Genomic DNA, 17,582 nt, shown 5'->3' on the forward strand with positions numbered 1-17,582 from the left:
CCTTGGTGCATGTAATTGTAATGGTTAGACTTTGTAAGATGCTTGTTATCTACTTGTACTCATTTGGCCAAACTTCTCAATTGAGTCAAATGAAAGGATTTATTTGGTCCCTTTCTTATGGTAAGGAGAAGCTACAAAATGAGATCCAATGAAAAGAATGCCAAGAAAAAGCATAGGTTATTCTCTACAGCCTTGAAAAACCTGATGTAAGACAACTACCCAAGGCCTGGAGTGGTGTGAGGAGGGTAGATGGTGAAGGGTTCTCCCAGATGAGAAATAACCATCATTCTAGGAAGAATATATATATATATATATGTTTATTTATTTATATATTCTTTTATATATATTCATATATATATTCATATATATTTATACATATAAGTGAATATTTTTATATATAAAATGAATATATAAATGAATTTTATCTATATAAAATCAAAACACAGGAAAGCTAAAAAATGCTATTATCTACATACATAAAAGCTCCTAACATCATAGCTAGGTTCCCGGATTTAAGTGCGTATATTTTTTCTTTTTCTTTCTTTCTTGAGGAGAAGTAAATGTGAAGTTACCCTGGACTGTAGTAGTTGGAGACAGTACTAGGGAAAATGACATTTTTTTGTCTACTTCAGTGTTTAATTATTCCCCAGATCCATTTTGTCTTTTCTCTCAGATGGGTATTCTCATGGAAGCAGTTCAATTTACAATAGAATCCTGAAACTTTTTAATACTGCCTTCTTGTAAAGGTTGCTTCTCAAAGTTAGAGATAGCTTTTAAATGTAGAACTTTGTTCTCAAAGCTGCTGAAACTTTTCTTGGAGTAAGTTACCACTTTTAAATTCTCTTTCTTATAGGAAAGAAAAAACTTTACTGATTGGGATTCGAAGACAGTAAAGAAAATTCAGAATATAAGTGAGTGTCTGCCTAATACTTGATCTTCTATTCCATGAATAGTGCTTTCATACTGAATTTGATTAAATAACGGAAAATTTCTAGTCTTATTCGAGGCATGAATATACAGATTCCTTGATAGAGGGTGTGGCCTTCATTAGCAATATAATAAAATATTTCTTTCTGCTTTCCACACACGGTAGAATTGCGCTTCCCTACTCTTTCTTCTTTTCTACTTTTTTTTTTTTTTTTTTTTTGAGACAGAGTCACACTCTGTTGCCCAGGCTGGAGTGCAGTGGAATGGTCATTGCTCACTACAGCCTAGACCTACCTGAGCTCAGGTGATCTTCTCACCTTATTCTCCCAACTAGCTGGGACCACAGGTTCACACCACCATACCTAGCTAATTTTGTATTTTTTATAGAGATGGGATTTCACTATGTTATCCAGGCTGGTCTCAAACTCCTGGGCTCAAGAAACCTATGCACTTATGCCCCCCAAATTTTTGGGATTACAGGCATGAACCACCATGCCCAGCCTTCTCTACCCTTTCAAAGTTAGGTGTGCTATATTAATTTGTTTTTATAAACATAATATGAGTGGAAACAATATGAATCATTTCTTGAAACTTTTGAATACAGTGTGTTACTTGCCATACATTCTTGTGCATTATAAAATCATTATGAAAGCATCAGTCAAGGTGAACTTTTGTCACCCTGAGATCCTAAGTAACTACAATGAATTGAGCCCTTTTATCAACTGTTAACTCCAATGTAGGTTAAGATCTGATGAATCTGTGTTAACAAGAAATTGTTTTGATTGTTTGGTTGGATTTTGTTATTGTTATTGTTTTTGTTACTAAAACAAAAACTGGTTTACCTGACTGATTATAACAGAAATGGATTTTAAAACCTTTATTCAGTTTTCTAGCCTCATGTTAAGTTGATAGAGTTATTAAAAGTAATCTCTATAGTGTAAAATGTTTGCTTTGGACTTTTATCAATGATTAACCATAAACCATGTTACTAAGCTTTTATATTTTGCCTCTCCATACCACATAATGGAGACAGAAATGTATAAAAGACAACTATCTAGCATCAAGTCCTCCTTCTTGGTGGGAAAAGCTTTGTTTCTGCCTTCAGTCCTTTGCGTTTGCACTTCTCTCTGCCTGAAATGTACTTATTCCAGGTCTTTGCATGGCTAGTTTTTCATCATTTAGATATTCATATGCCAACCCTTGAGAGATTTGTTAATCAACCTAACTAAAATAGACTATTCTGTTTTTCTCTATCACTGTTTTAGTCTGTTCGCTCATTGCTAATAAAGACATACCCCAGACTGGGTGTTTATAAGGGAAAGGGTTTTGATTTACTCACAGTTCCTCATGGCTGGGGAGGCCTCACAACCGTGGCAGAAGGTGAGTGAGGAGCAAAGTCGCATCTTACATGGTAGCAGGCAAGAGAGAGAGCATGTGCAGGGGAACTTCCCTTTACAAAACCATCAGATCTCATGAGACTTATCCACTACCACAAGAAGAGAGTGTGAAAGACCCGCCCCCATGATTTTATTACCTCCCACCAGGTACCTCTCATGACAGAGGGGAATTATGGGACTACAATTCGAGATTTGGGTGGGGACACAGCCAAACCATATCAATCATGTAACATCTCCTATTTTATTCACAACTCTTAAACCCTCTAAGATATTTTTATGCATATTTGCTTATCTGATTTACTAATTATAAGACTCCACTAGAATGGAGACCACATGATTGTAAAAATGTGGTCTGTTTGATTCAACACTGTGCTCTCAGCTAAATGAATAGTAACTTGTATAAAATAGATTGTGGGCTGGGCACGGTGGTTCACGCCTGTAATCCTAACACTTTGGGAGGCCAGCTGGCAGATTGCTTGAGCCCAAGAGTTAGAGATCAACCTGGGCAACATAGTGAAACCCCATCTCTACAAGAAAAACAAAACAAACAAACAAAAAAAACAAATACTAGCCAGATGTGGTGGTGCACACCTGTAGTCCAAGCTACTCAGGAGGTTGAGATGGAAGTATCACCTGAGCCCAGGAAGTGGAGTCTGCAGTGAACTGGGATCATGCCTCTGCACTCCAGCCTGGGCGACAGAGTGAGATGCAGTCTCAAAAATAAATAAACAAACAAAGAATAAATTCAGTTGTGATATCAATTTTTGTTTGAATGGATAACTAGAGACTTCTGTTTCCAGCCAAACCAGAATAACAGGGAGCAGACCCATTCTCACCCTTTAAAAAACTACAACAAATTGGACAAAGTGTTTGAAAGTGCAATTCCACTGGACAAAAGTCGGCGTTGAATACTAAACCCTGAGGTTAGGGAAACAAATGAGGTAAGCCCTGTGATTGCCCCAGTTTACTGCTGGAGACAGTTTCCAGGCTGTATAGTAGGGAGGGAGACCTTAGGTGGGGCCCAAAGTCTCCCTGAGTGGAAGCAATAGAGACTGGAGTCTGTTGTGGCCCATCCAGCTAGAGTTCACAGGACAGAGTACCAAAAAGAGTACACTGTGGAGTGAGAAAGCTCTTATGATCTGCATAATTAGTCTTCATGTTAGTCTTCGTCAGAGGACTAATCAGAGGATGAGGGAGAGGAAACTACCAGTACTGGGGAAATAACTACCTAAGAAAGCAAGAGGAACAATTCCAAAAGCTCACAGAAGCCAAAAATATTTTATGTTCCCATCAATCAGAGAGGAAAAACTTCATAAGACATGAGCATCATGTAGAATATGCAGCGGGGCATTACCTCAGTAGTGGGGGAATATTAGCCTTAGACTAAGGCTTCTCTGGTCTTGCCTAACAAAGCTTGAATTCAAACAATTAGAAAGCTCAAAGTTCTTCCAAATAACTGTGTTCTAGAACAAACTCTAATAATCATATTTTGATCTGGCCAACATGGTGAAACCCCATCTCTACTAAAAATACAAAAAAAAAAAAATTATCCGAACTTGGTGGCATGCACCTGTAATCCCAGCTACTTGGGAGGCTGAGGCGGGGGACTGCTTGAACCAGGGAGGTGGAGGTTGCACTAAACTGAGATTGCACCACTGCATTCCAGCCTGGGTGATAGAGTGAGACTCCATCTCGAAAAAAAAAAAAAATCAGCATCCAATAACAAAATTAAAAATTGTTGACATACAACAAGAATTATCAGACATGCTTAGAAATAATAATTTATAACCCACAGTGACAGGGAAAGATAATTAACTACAACCAATTGAGAAATAATGGAGATGAAAGATTTAGTAGAGAAGAACATTAAACTATATAAACATGTTTTGTGTTTTCAAGAAAGTAGATGATAACTTAAATAAGTTAAAGAGAGGAATGGAAGACTTAAAGATCCAAAATAATCTCCTATAGATGAAAACTGTAATATTTGAGATTTAGCCAGGCGTTGTGGCTCACGCCTGTAATCCCAGCACTTTGGGAGGCCAAAGCAGGCAGATCACCTGAGGTCAGGAGTTCAAGACCAGCCTGACCAACATGGAGAAACCCTGTCTCTACTAAAAATACAAAATTAGCTGGGCGAGGTGGCACATGCCTGTAATCCCAGCTACTCGGGAATCTGAGGCAGAAGAATCCCTTTAACCCCGGAGGCGGAGGTTGCAGTGAGTGATCTTGCCATTGCACTCCAGCCTGGGCAACAGACTCCGTCTCAAAAACAAACAAACAAAAAATTGAGATTTAAAATATGCACAATGAAATCAATAGCATATTTGTTAATACAGCAGAAAAGATAAATGTATTTAAAGATTTAGCAATAGAAAATATCTAAAATGAAACACAGAAAAAGACATGAAAAAGACAAGAGATTATCAGTGAGATGTAAGATGAAATAAGTAATAAGCTGCCTACTATGCATGTAAATTGCAGTCATCAAAAAGACGGAATAGGGACAGGTAAATGATATGAAGAAATAATGTCTAAATTTTTTTAAATGTTGATAAAAATTATAAACTCAAAGATTCAGGAAGCTCATTGAAATCTAAGTAATATAAACCTGCAGAAAACATCATTAAATTACTTAAAAAATGCAGAGAAAAAGAAAAAAAATCAAAACATCCTCAGTGTAAAAAGAACCATTATATACAGAGGAACAATAGCAGCAGAACCTTTCTTTTTTTCTTTTTTTTAAATTTTTATTTTATTTTATTTATTTATTTATATATTTGTTTATTTATTTAGAGATGAGGTCTCGCCCTGTTGCCCAGGCTGGAGTGCCATGGCACGATCTTGGCTCACTGCAACCTTCGCCTCCCGGGTTTACACCATTCTCCTGCCTCAGCCCACCAAGTAGCTGGGATTACAGGCACCTGCCACCACACCCAGCTAATTTTTTTTTTTTTTTTTTTTGTAGTTTTAATAGAGTCGAAGTTTCACCATGTTTGCCAAGCTGGTCTCGAACTCCTGACCTCGTGATCCCCCTGCCTCAGGATCCCAAAGTGCTGGGATTACACTGCGCCCAGGCTTTTTTTTTTTTTTTTTTTTTTTTAATAATGAAAGCAAGAAGACAATGGACCAAAACTTTTTCAGACACACAAAAGCTGAAAAAATTCATCACCAGCAGTTCCAAAGTATGTTAAAGGAGGTCCTTCAGTCAGAAGAAACATGATAACAGATGGAATCCATATGTATAGCTATGAATGAAGAACATAGGGAATTGTAATAATGATATGTCAGTAAATATCAATTCTTTTTCTTATTTTTAAGTCATCTTAAAAGGTCAATTGACTAAAGAAAAATAATATCAATATACTATTGGGTTAATAACAAATGTGGAAGTAAGGCATATGACTAAAGAAAAATAATATCAATATACTATTGGGTTCCTAACAAATGTGGAAGTAAGACATATGACAATAATACACAAAGTCCCGAAGAGGGGAACTTGATAAATACTGTTGCATACTTACATTCTATATGAAATGGTATTATATTACTGTAAGGTAGGCTATAACTTAAAGGTATATACTGTAAATCCTACAGCAACCTTACCCCCTAAAGAAAGAAAAGAATAGGCCTGATGCGGTGACTCACTCCTGTAATCCCAGCGCTTTGGGAGGCCGAGGCGGGTGGACCACTTGAGGTCAAGCGTTGGAGACCAGCTTGGCCAACATGGTGAAACCCTGTCTCTACTAAAAATACAAAAATTAGCCAAGTTTTGTGGCCTGTAATTTCAGCTACTTGGGTGGCTGGAGGCACAAGAATCGCTTGAACTCAGGAGGTAAAGGTTGCCGTGAGCTGAGATCATGCCACTGCACTCCAGCCTGGGAGTGTGTCAAAAAATAAAAAATAAAAAAAAAAAAAAGAAAGAAGGAAGGAAGGAAACCACCAAATAAACCAATGAATGAGATGAAATGACATTTTAAAAATATTCAATCCTAACAAAAGTAGAAAAAGAAGTAAACAAAGGGTAGATCAAACACATAAGCAGAAGTGGCTGGACAGCAGATTTCAATCCAGCTTTATCAGTAATTACAACAAACTTAAATGATCTAATCATTCCTAATTATCAGGTATTGTAATATTGTGTAAAAAAGTAAGACATAACTGTACGTTGATCAAAAGAAACTTTAAATAAAAGTGCACATAGGTTGAAAGTAAAAAGATGCAAAAAGAGATAGGCTGCTACTAGTAATCCAAAAAAAAATTGACGTGGCTGAATCAATGCCAGATAAAGTAAATTTTGTTAAAAAAATTACCAGTGACAAAGAGGGTCATTTCATAATGATTTCATAATGAGTATTTAATCCTCAACATATATGTGTCTAGTAACAGAGCTTTAAAACCAGGTAAAACTGATAAATCTACAATTACAGTGAAGGATTTTGATAATATAATGATAGAAAATCATTTAAGAGTATAGAGACACTAAACCACATTACCCACCAACTTGCTGTAATTGACATTAATAGAATGCTTCGCTTAACCACAGCAGAACACACATTATATTTAAGACCACAAGGAGCATTTACCAAGTTATGCCATATTTTGGGTCACAAGGCAAATCTTAATAAATTTAACAGAAATCAATTCATACAAAGAATGATCTCTGATCACAATGGAATTAATATGAGAAATCCATAACAGAAAGATAAATGGAAAATTCCCAAATATTTGGAAATTAAATAACACACTTATAAATAAACCATGGCATAAACAAGAGACCAAATGAAAAATTAAAAACTACTTTGAACCAAATGAAAATGAAAACACAACATAATAGAATTTGTAGAATGCAGCCTACACAGTTTTTAGAGAAAAATTTATTGCAGTAAAAGCTCACATTAGAAAAGAATGGTCTCAAATCAATGTCCAAAGCCTATATTTAACAAAGTAGAAAAACAAGAGAAAATAGAACCCAAAATAAACAGAAGAAAAAAACATTAATAAAGGCAGAAGAAGTCAGTTGAATGAAAAACAGAAAAATAAATTAAAAAGCTGGCTCTCTCATATATTTAAAATTTATAAACCTCTAGCCAGGCTGATAAAGAGAATGTACATATTTCCAATATCAGAAATGAGAGAGAGGGAATCACTATAGATTTTACAGATATTAAAAGCATAATAGAAAATTATCATGAATTGGCAAATAACTAATGAAGTAGTAGGTTTCAACTGCAGGCAATCTAGACCCTGACTATTATTCTATTTAGAGCCTGAAGTTGAAAGAAGAGCCACGGTCCGTGACATACTGTATAAAGCTTCTAAATTGAATTATGTCTAGCATGCTTTTTATTAGTAAAAACTATAAAAAATTATCCATTACCTGAGGTTTGGAGGGAGCTGTGTTAGGCTCTCTCTAGGAAATAAAAAGATGTAAGACATAAACAAAAGTTTTTTAAGATACATATTATGCATATAAAATAATAAATGTTAAGTGAAGATGGATTAAATATGCTTTAGATTTATGAAAGAAAGTAATTATAAAGTTCAAGGCCAACTTCATGGAGAAATTGATCCAAATAGCTCAACATTTATGCTGCACTTATCTAAACTTGCAATTTCTGGATATAAATAGGAAGGCTAAATAATTTGAGAAACATAATAATGTCCAACCCTCAGTAACCGGTTAAAACACTTTAAATAAAAGAGCCAAGCTTAATTCAATATGTAGTTAATGAAAATTTCAAGAGATGAAATAATAGAATATAATCTTTTAGGCTATTGAAAGAATTCAGAAAACTTGAATTTCAGGCAAACTGATTTGACAATAAGCCAAGGAGGGAACAAATACTAAATTAAGTTTCTGTTTTAGGCTTATTTCTTAGCCTATGATATAGGTCACAAACAGAAGCATGAGTGGCATGTTGTAAACTATGCTGAAAGAAACTCCGAAATTGCAGTTTTCACATATAAATTGGAAGAGGAATCTGCTCATATTGATAGTGGTGGGATCTTTCATACTCAGTATTGACTCCCCCAAAATAAAACATATTCATATTAAAGCCATACATTTATCTGCTGTCTGTAGTAGGTGATCACTTATCATCTCAGACAAATTTAGAATTTTTTAGTAATGTGGATTTAGATGCATTTCTTCTTCCTTAATTCAAACATAATGTCCAGAAGTCCCAGATTATCTTGGCTTTTTTTTTTTTTTTTCCAAACTCGAGGTTTTCTTATTATTGACTTTTTACTTTTACTATTATTATTATACTTTAAGTTTTAGGATACATGTGCACAACGTGCAGGTTTGTTAGATATGTATACAAGTGCCACTAACATCTAGAAAAGAAGTTTTTGGCCGGGCGCGGTGGCTCGCGCCTGTAATCCCAGCATTTTGGGAGGCCAAGGCGGATAGATCACAAGATCAGGAGTTCAAGACCAGCCTGGCCAATATGATGAAACCCTGTCTACTAAAAATACAAAAATTAGCCAGGCGTGGTGGTGTGCACCTGTAGTACCAGCTACTCTGGAGGCTGAGGCAGGAGAGTCGTTTGAATCTGGGAGGCAGAGGTTGCAGTGAGCTGATTGTGCCACTGCATTCCAGCCTGGGTGACAGAGTGAGACTCCATCTCAAAAAAAATGTTTTTAAATTTTTTTATTATTTTAATTTTTAATATTTTGCATATGAGGAAATAAAAGAACTCGCAAGTGCTCTTCTTTCCTGGAACTAATATATTACCATGTGTCTGCTCTTAGTAATATACTTAGAGGACTATTGATAACACTAGGCTTTCTTGGAGTGAGGGAGGAGATGTATTTAATCTTACATAGCAATCTTATTTCAAAGAAACTTTTCTTCAACTTTAATATACAGATTATTCAACCCACCCTAGAGTTTTAAGATGCTGGATGAAGAACAATAGGCTTACTGATAAACTGTTTAATTTTATAACACACATTTTTAATCTAATGCATTTCTTCAAGATACCCAGAAGGAATTTACATATAACTGATGTCCTGTAGCCACCTTCTTGGTGTTCCTTTCCCTCAAAAAGTACGTATTGTATAGCTAATAATTGTCCAGTGATCAGTAGCCAAAAGATTTGATATCCAAGCATCCATTTAAAAGTGATAATTTGCTGTAGTCTGTCATTGAATTTCTGATTAAGAAACTATAACTATTTTTATTTTATTTTATTTTTTTACCTTGTGTCTTAGCTGGGCAGCTTAAACAACAGAAATTTATTTCTCATAGTTCTGGAGGCTGGAAATTCAAAGATCAAGGTATCACCTGCTGATTTGGCTTCTGGTGAGGGTTCTCTTCCTGGTTTATGAATTGACACCTTCTTGTTGCATTCTAACATGGCAAAGAGAGAGATTTTCTCTCTCATATCTCTTATTAAGAGGGCACTAATCCTACTTAAGAGGGCTCCACCCTCATGATCTAATTAACTCCCAAAGGCCCTTGTAGGGAAGAAAAAGTAGTATCTTTTCCTCACTCATCACAAAGTTTATGGCTGAGGTCCTTATATCAAATAAAAGATTAACAAGATGAAAACATACAAGTGTAATGAATACATTTCAGGTAACATGGGATCCTTCAGAAATGAAGACCCAAATAGACAGAAATTTATGTATATTTATGCTTATATTTGATGAATGGTATACAGTCATGTAGAAGAACGATTAGAGAAAAATGGTAAGATTTAAAGGTAATAAAGTGGAGAGAACTTAGCGAGGCCCATTTGTTCAGATTCTTCTTGGCATCTCTGTGTTTGCAAGGACAAGAATTTCTCAGAATTTCTCTTTTTTCAGCATATGGGGAGGGCCCTGCTGGAACAAAGGTTTTATGACCTTGCTTTAGTAAGACTAGCTAGATTTTATGGCCAGTTTCAGGGGAGAAGGGAAGAGGAAAGTGAGAGTGACCTTTCTGCTTCTGTCATTTTCTTAAATGTCGAGGTGCCATATTTTGGAATAGTTTGTCTTGAATCTTATCACCGCACTTCCAAATATCATAGCATTAGGGATTAGGGCTTCAACATATAAATTTGGGGGGACATAAACATAAGCACATAGCACTTTATTAAATACCAACACTTTAGTGTTTGGTGACACTATTTGCTTCAAAGTGAGTCTTGATGAGGAAGCAGTGTTTGCTATTAGACTTCCTTCCAAATATCCTGTTTGAGTCAAGATATCACACAATCAAGAAAGTGATTTCCCTTTCCTGTTGAGTCTTAGGACACATGTGTAAAGCAAGAATGCATATACAGTCATTCCTAGATATTCATGGGGAATTGGTTCCAGGACCCCTCTGTGTATCAAAATCCATGATTGCTCAAATACCTTATATTAAATGGTGTAGTATTTGCATATAACTTATGCACATCCTTCATAAATCATCTCTACATAACTTATAATGCCTAATACAATGTAAATACTATGTAAATACTAGTTATATTGCTTTTTAAAATTTGTAGTCTTTTTATTATTGCATTGTTATTTTTAAAAAAATATTTTAAGAATGTGGGACCATGGATACAGAGGGCTGAATGGGATGCATATAATAAACTGTTAAAAAGTGGCGAATGTTACATAACTATAGGTTTACAAAAGCAAGATCGAACCAACTCTTTGCAAAAATAAATTTCAAAACACATCTTCAGCACCAAAAGGATTGATTAAATCATTTCTCTTCTTTAACTTGGTAGTCCACAAAGCCAGACACATAGTACAAATCAACTATCTACTTTATTTATAAGACATTTGTAGCACTGATAGATCACTTACTATGTGTCAGGAGATATGGTAAGCACATAATAAATATTAATTCATTCCAGTCCTAACAATAATCCTACTGGGTACATATTAGTGTCCTGCTTTCAAGTGATATAGCAACCTGATTTCAAAGAAATTTTTTTTAAATTAAAAATATAAAAAAAGAGAGAGAGACAAAGTGCGCCCCCACCCCAATAAAAGACAAGGATGTATGACTTGTAGAGACTAATCACCCTATATAAGGAAAAACTAAAATTTGAACCTAGATCTATCTAAATTCCAAAGGCCAATTTTTAACACTACATTTTACTGACAATTTTGCCAATTGCTGCTGCGAGCTGTACCCATTAGTTATATTTAAGTAACTGAAGGCTAAGATGACATGCTAGAGACTTTTAAACATTTCACACACTAACATAAATAGAATTGATAAAGACCAGTCAAAAGTCTTTGTACATTCTACATATGTCCTGCCTTTTTTAATGTTTGACTCCTAAACATGAATAATTCTTTCAAACTAATTTTTATAGACTAATTGTATTCATCCAATTTACAAACTGTTTTGTAGTTTAATCTAGTAGCTGCTATATTACATACAATATGTTGATGCTATACTTTATAGAACAAAATAAAATCACTAATAGAAACAGTATTATATGCAAGTCTAATCTTAGTTAATGGCACAGTGTTTTTTCCAATATTAATAATAGAAAATCTACCAGAGTTATGAAAAATGGTGGTTTGAGAGGAATATTTGGAAAAATATAAAATGTAAGTTATTCTCTAAGTTCTCCTTTGCACCTTAAAATTTTGTAAAAATTCAGTTTTTTCATATTAGTCCCATCAATTTTATTAAGATCTGTGTTTACTAAATAAGATTAAATGCTTGCCGTTCTTGGAAGAATTATTTTACCTGTGTTTTCTTTTATGACATCTGCTGGCAATACGTGGTATTACACTGCTCTATAATTCACCTTTATCTACCTTCTCCAACTGTCCAATACCTTTCCAGATAATACCAATTTAATTCAACTTCAAGAATATAGTGGGTGTCCTGAACTAATGAAAATGTATTTTAATATGAAACTGAATCATAGAAGCAGAAAATTTAGCCCTCTAGGGGCTGATAACTTATTTAGCATATTACACATGTGTTTTAATTTCATTGCTTGGTACTAAAAGAGATGTATACTTTTTTCTGAAAACTTTAAGCTCATTTGAGGTAAAAATGTTAGGTATTATAATACTTACGATGGACAATTGTCAACCAATCCCTCTAGTGACACTGTCCCACACAGATGTTCTCTACAATTTGATAGCTATGTGATTTAAAAGTGTACATTAAAGTAAAACTGTGCAGGTGTCAAGTCTAAATTCATGTTTAAAAATGAATGAACTGTACCTAAATTGCTATATACATCGGATCCAAGGCTGCGAAGCAAAATGCATGAGCAAACTTTTTATATTACCAGGAATCCATTTATCTATAGTCCCATCAGTCAAATTCAGATACTTGTTGCCAGCTCCAAGATTTAGAGTCTGGAGCTGGTTTTTGAAATTGCTTTGTATTTCCATTTAACAGCCAGGGAAGCAGCATGTTAAAATTTTGCCTCGGTCTCCTTGGATCCTATTTATAAAGCTAATTTGTCTCCCCAGACATTTCTTTTTTCTCTTTTAAATGCCAGCTCTAAGCTTCTAAACCATTAACCCCCCCTTCTTTATCCCAAGCAAAATACTGTCACAGACAACGCTGTTGCAGGACAGTGATGATTCCGATGATGATATAGTTCTCCCAGGCAGAATACAAACCATTTCGTCTTCTGGCCGGAGATGGATTCACCGCCCTCCCTGCAGACACGCAGGCTCACACACGGAGCACTGGGAAGTACACATTTACTGTACTGCATGCCGACTGCCTTGAAGAAACTGTAGCTAACCACCTTATTAGTATTCTTGCCTCCACCGTGTCTCACTTGCAGCATCAGAGGGCTGAGCAAATGCAGTAGAACAGGGACAGACACAGCTCTGGCAATCATCTCAATGCAGGCTGCCGAATGTTGGGGGTGGGGGATGCAGCACATCGAGATTAATCACCTTGCCATAATCCGGGGCACCCTGCAAGCAGACACCTCTGCTGATTGACCTGCTCCTGGCTTGATGCATCTGCCTGGGGGAGAGGGATCCGGAATCTACCTAGTCCTGGGGCCCCCCTGATTTTGGATGTTCATTTGATCCTTCACAGATCTGGGAAGGTAACAGTGAGCCGTACCATCTGCAGCACACAGCAGCTCTTGGAGGTTACTACTGACAGTTTTCATTACACTGGTTTGTGTGAGTGCGTGTGTTTGTGTGTGTTTGTGAGTGTGGGTGCCTGCTTTGCATGAAAGAGAATGTGCGAGTGTCCGTGTGTGTGTATGTGTTAGTGTGACAACCAAAGCAGGTATTTCGTACAGTAGGAGATTTCAACAGCGTGACAATATTCTCTGGGCACTTGGGCTCACAGTCTGTAGCCCCCACCCCCCGCCTTTCGCCACCTCCTTGCTTCCCCACTCCCCCTTCTGCTTTTGCCTTTGATGAGTTTTTGGCTTACTTTTTGGCGGAGTCTCTTGGACACGTTTTTGCTGGTGCTGGAAGATCAGATACATGGAACCTTTGAAAACTGATTATTTTTCTCCGATATGACTTAAAAAAAATAAAAAGAAGAGAAGAAAATAGAGTAGTGCACGGCAAGCTAGAGGATTGTAAATTTTCCTTGGTGAACTTTGAGGATCCATAAAGAAGGTAAGTCACGGGACTCCTCAGATCTCAGTTCTTGTTGTCTTGCAATGTTTGTGTTTTCATGCTTGTTTTCGGAAATCTATATGCAGTTTATAAGCACATTTCTAGAGATTGGAATGCTCAGAGGAACTCAGTGTGTGGCATTTTGGGGCTATTTTTATGCCAAGGAGGTTATTTCCATTTGTATAACCATCCCCCCATTCCTCTTACCATTTTTATACCTCTCTTGTTTATCTAACATTTTCACAGGGAATTCTGAATATATGAAATCTGGAAAAAAATAATTCCAGCTTTCTCCTGCCTTGCAATACTCTCTAAATTTGAGGAAAAACATTAATCAGAAAAGCGACTGGCAGAGGCTCTGAGTTAGAGGCAAAGTGTATCTGCTCAGAGACTGGGGGCTGGGGAGGTGGGGGTGTAATCCGGACTTTCACGATAACTTAATAGTAGACTTCCCCCTCCCCATAGCTCTATTTTTTTCTTCTTGAATAGTTATATCTGCTCTAGAGAGTAGCGAATGCGTGGAATACAGAAAAGCTGCTTCACCAGCTCTTAATTGGAGCAAATGAGAACAAAGTGGAAATTGTTTAGTATTTTGAGCCTCTCTCTTTTTGCACTGATTCTCTCGCTATTGCGTCTCATTAACCTTTCGGAATGCAGTGTCCCCTGATTAAGACTAGTGTCGCTCATTTTGGAACATCCTCTTACCCTACATGGTCCCCCGAGAAGGGAATGTGCTTGAAAATTACTCTTAATTGTCTATTCTTGGCTGTAAAAGCAAGTGGCATCAGGAATTCAGGTGACTTTAGTCAAACATCTTGCCTAACTCAGTCTCTTTAGTTTCCTGGTAGTTAACTGTGCCTTTCTTCACCCACCCCCCGCCCCCACCCCCCCACGCTTTTCCTTCAAAGTGAAATGCAAACAATATTTTACCTGTTTAAATCCCAAGGTTATTTAATTAAAGCAAAATATCATTTCATTGTGATAACATCTGTGTTCCTGTGTCTTTTAGTATTTTTATCTCTGCATTGGCATCAATTAGCTTCTCCCCTGGAGTAAGAATCACTTGTAAATAGGTTTCTAAAATGCTGAGACCTCACATGAAGGCAACAGAATCTTACTCTTCATCTGCCAGTGCATGTGGATGGTTTATCCTTAAAAGAATAGTGTTAGTTCATGGAATGTTAGCCAACTTGAACTGTTACTGTGGACACGTTCATGGAAGAGATGACAGGTGTGTTAACTAGGTAGAGAAGAGCATACCTAAGTGATTCTCTCCAGGTGTTGATGTCTATGTATAGAAAGAAGATGCAAATTGTAACATAACAGATTTATTCAGAGGCTACGTGGCCTGGGTCAAAGATTTATGAGAGCACCCGAGTTGAAAGATGTCAGGCATCATACTCAAAACGTTGATTATATATATATATATCTTAAAAAAAGGAGTTACAAAAAGAAAACAAGCAAACAAACAACTTAAAGATGAGATTATACTCTGATATTACCCTAGACTATCCTAGCCTTTCATCTATCTAATATTTTTTGCATGACAATTTTAGAGAAGCAGGTAAAAGAGGACAACTGTGAGAAGCTGCCCCTCCTCCACCACTGTTCCAACCTTGTACCTGGTACCCCAGGCAGTGCTCTTGGTAAAAATTACCATGGGAAGACTCCTGTCAGTATAATTTATAATATGTCTTTCATGTCAATGATTTATGATCATGATATTTTTATCTGTTACCCATAATGTCCAGGTAAATTTTTCTTATCTAGAAAGGTTTGTTGTTTTCTTTTGTTAATTTTTAAATGGCTTGAGCCTAGGAGAAACCCTAAACAAAATTTTATTTTCTTTGTGGAAAAAACAATCTGAGGTTCATAAAACCTGAAATTGAGAATAATATATGAATAAGAAACACGAAGTTTCTGTTGTAAGGAGAAGGATCCTGATACTCCAAGTGCCAATGGGTCATGGCAAGGTATTGGAGGCTCCCCAAGCTCTGCCTGGACAATCAGCATTCCTTAAGTTGGTCAGCTCTTCATTAACCTGCATCTTTTGGCAACTAGTCCCAGGTATAAAGGACAGCATTTAGGTCATCTATTTAGTGTTAGGACTGTTCTGAATAGAGAGAGGTCCTTTGAAAATGTCATTCTGGAATTTGGCAAATTAGTACCTCTCTCCAGTGAGGCTGTTTAATGTTGACTGTTCTCCCATTCATATTCTCACCAGCTACTGGTATATTTAGATGTGTGGTGTTGGTAAAAATTAATTGCATAGATTATTCTCAATACTACCTCAAAACAAAACAACAACAACAACAATAACAAAAGATACCAACTTGGTTTTTGTGTATTAAAGATTTAATTATTGCAATGAGTGAATCTTTTAGAGATAGCAACACTTTCATGATCACTTATTATAGGCTAGTAATAGAAGTGGGGTACAGCCAATCAGGATTTTCTGATTACAGCTTATGAAATGTTCAAAGCATTTCTCCCATATCTCAAGGGTTCCTGATGGTGTTTGCACAACTGTAACTTTGCATCTTTATTTTCAGCTCAGGCCAGAGCAATGATAAACAGCTTTTGATCAGAACCAACTCCAGATCCATGCCTTTTTCAGTTTTATTTTGTGGTAGAGAGGGTTTTGACATTTACCAGGGTTTGTTTTATTGCTTAGAGAATTCAGAAAAGAAAGGTAAATGGGGGTAGGGAGCTTTCCATTTCAGTAGGAGTAACATGTCACAGCTGCTAAAGAAAAGGCTAAAGTTCCCTGGAAGCAACATATGCAGAGTTATATTTTTAAAAGAATGAATTGGTGAAGGGTTTCTCTGAGTTTATTGGGGAGAATAAAGGACATTCCGTTTCTTCTCCATTTAACTCTATTCGTTTGGCAGGCCTTTCTCTGGGACTCTGCTAAAGTCAGACAAGGAGGCCCAACATTCTCCAGTGTGTTTCTGTTTTTAAGACCCAGGGCACTTAACACATGAATAGCGATTTCCCTCTGTGACAAACAGGGTTGACAGCTGGAAAGTCAGCTACTGAGAACCTTTAAAAAAAAGCCAGGAACATCACCTAGTAAGAAGTTCAAGAGCAGAGAGGAGCTTTTGGAGCTCTGGCCCTGGAGGTGGGTAAGGATCAGGTAGATTGAACTTGAAATTTTGATTGCTGAGTCATTACAACAGCCTAGAGCTGTATGTTAGCTCAAAGAGCTGAGCTGATGCTGGAACTGTGGCTAATAAGAATAGGCTAAGAGCATTAGCCTACAACAGAAAATGAAGACTCTTGGGAAGAAGAAAATACACTCTCTGATGACAAATGCTATTTGTATGTCCTTGGTACTCTTCTCCATCACTTCAGAACAACCTCTCAGGGACCCCAATAAATTACAAAATAAAAGACGGATTAATTGATATGTGAATAGAGCAGGGGCTTTGCAATAAATTAAGCCAACTCACTCAATTATCTGCATCTCCATTTGGGACTACTCAGCAGTCACAGATAAAATGGGGAATGGTGGAGGCTGGGGTTAAAATTAGAAGGAAAAAAACCTCTGGATTGAGAATCAGATGTCAGTCAAACATTGCAAGTATTGCTTAATGGTTGGTAGATCATTCAAAGTCTTGGAACCTTGATTTCTTCCTATATAATTTGGAAATAACTATTCTTAACTCATAGTGTTATTGTGAAGGCTATGATGAAATA

At 36.5% G+C, this 17,582-nt stretch overlaps 3 long non-coding RNA genes across 6 annotated transcripts in view; 2 read left to right on the forward strand and 1 right to left on the reverse strand.

Moving 5' to 3' along the window:
• Positions 1-911, forward strand: part of LOC134762153 (uncharacterized) — a 32,701-nt gene extending 31,790 nt beyond the window's left edge. The window contains exon 3 of the long non-coding RNA XR_010141859.1: positions 854-911. This is a non-coding gene — a long non-coding RNA (uncharacterized LOC134762153). The remainder of the gene's footprint in view (positions 1-853) is intronic.
• Positions 1-13,949, reverse strand: part of LOC134762151 (uncharacterized) — a 123,015-nt gene extending 109,066 nt beyond the window's left edge. The window contains exon 1 of one of the 2 annotated variants that reach the window (XR_010141856.1): positions 13,693-13,949. This is a non-coding gene — a long non-coding RNA (uncharacterized LOC134762151). Of the gene's footprint in view, positions 1-12,911; positions 13,029-13,692 lie in introns of those variants that run through there. The other variant, XR_010141855.1, reaches the window with a different exon arrangement.
• Positions 13,507-17,582, forward strand: part of LOC129047440 (uncharacterized) — a 1,160,145-nt gene continuing 1,156,069 nt past the window's right edge. For all 3 annotated transcript variants that reach the window (XR_010141853.1, XR_010141852.1, XR_010141851.1), the window contains exon 1: positions 13,507-13,883. This is a non-coding gene — a long non-coding RNA (uncharacterized LOC129047440). The remainder of the gene's footprint in view (positions 13,884-17,582) is intronic.

This window comes from Pongo abelii, chromosome 9 (genome assembly GCF_028885655.2).
Source record: "Pongo abelii isolate AG06213 chromosome 9, NHGRI_mPonAbe1-v2.0_pri, whole genome shotgun sequence".
Lineage (NCBI taxonomy): Eukaryota > Metazoa > Chordata > Mammalia > Primates > Hominidae > Pongo > Pongo abelii.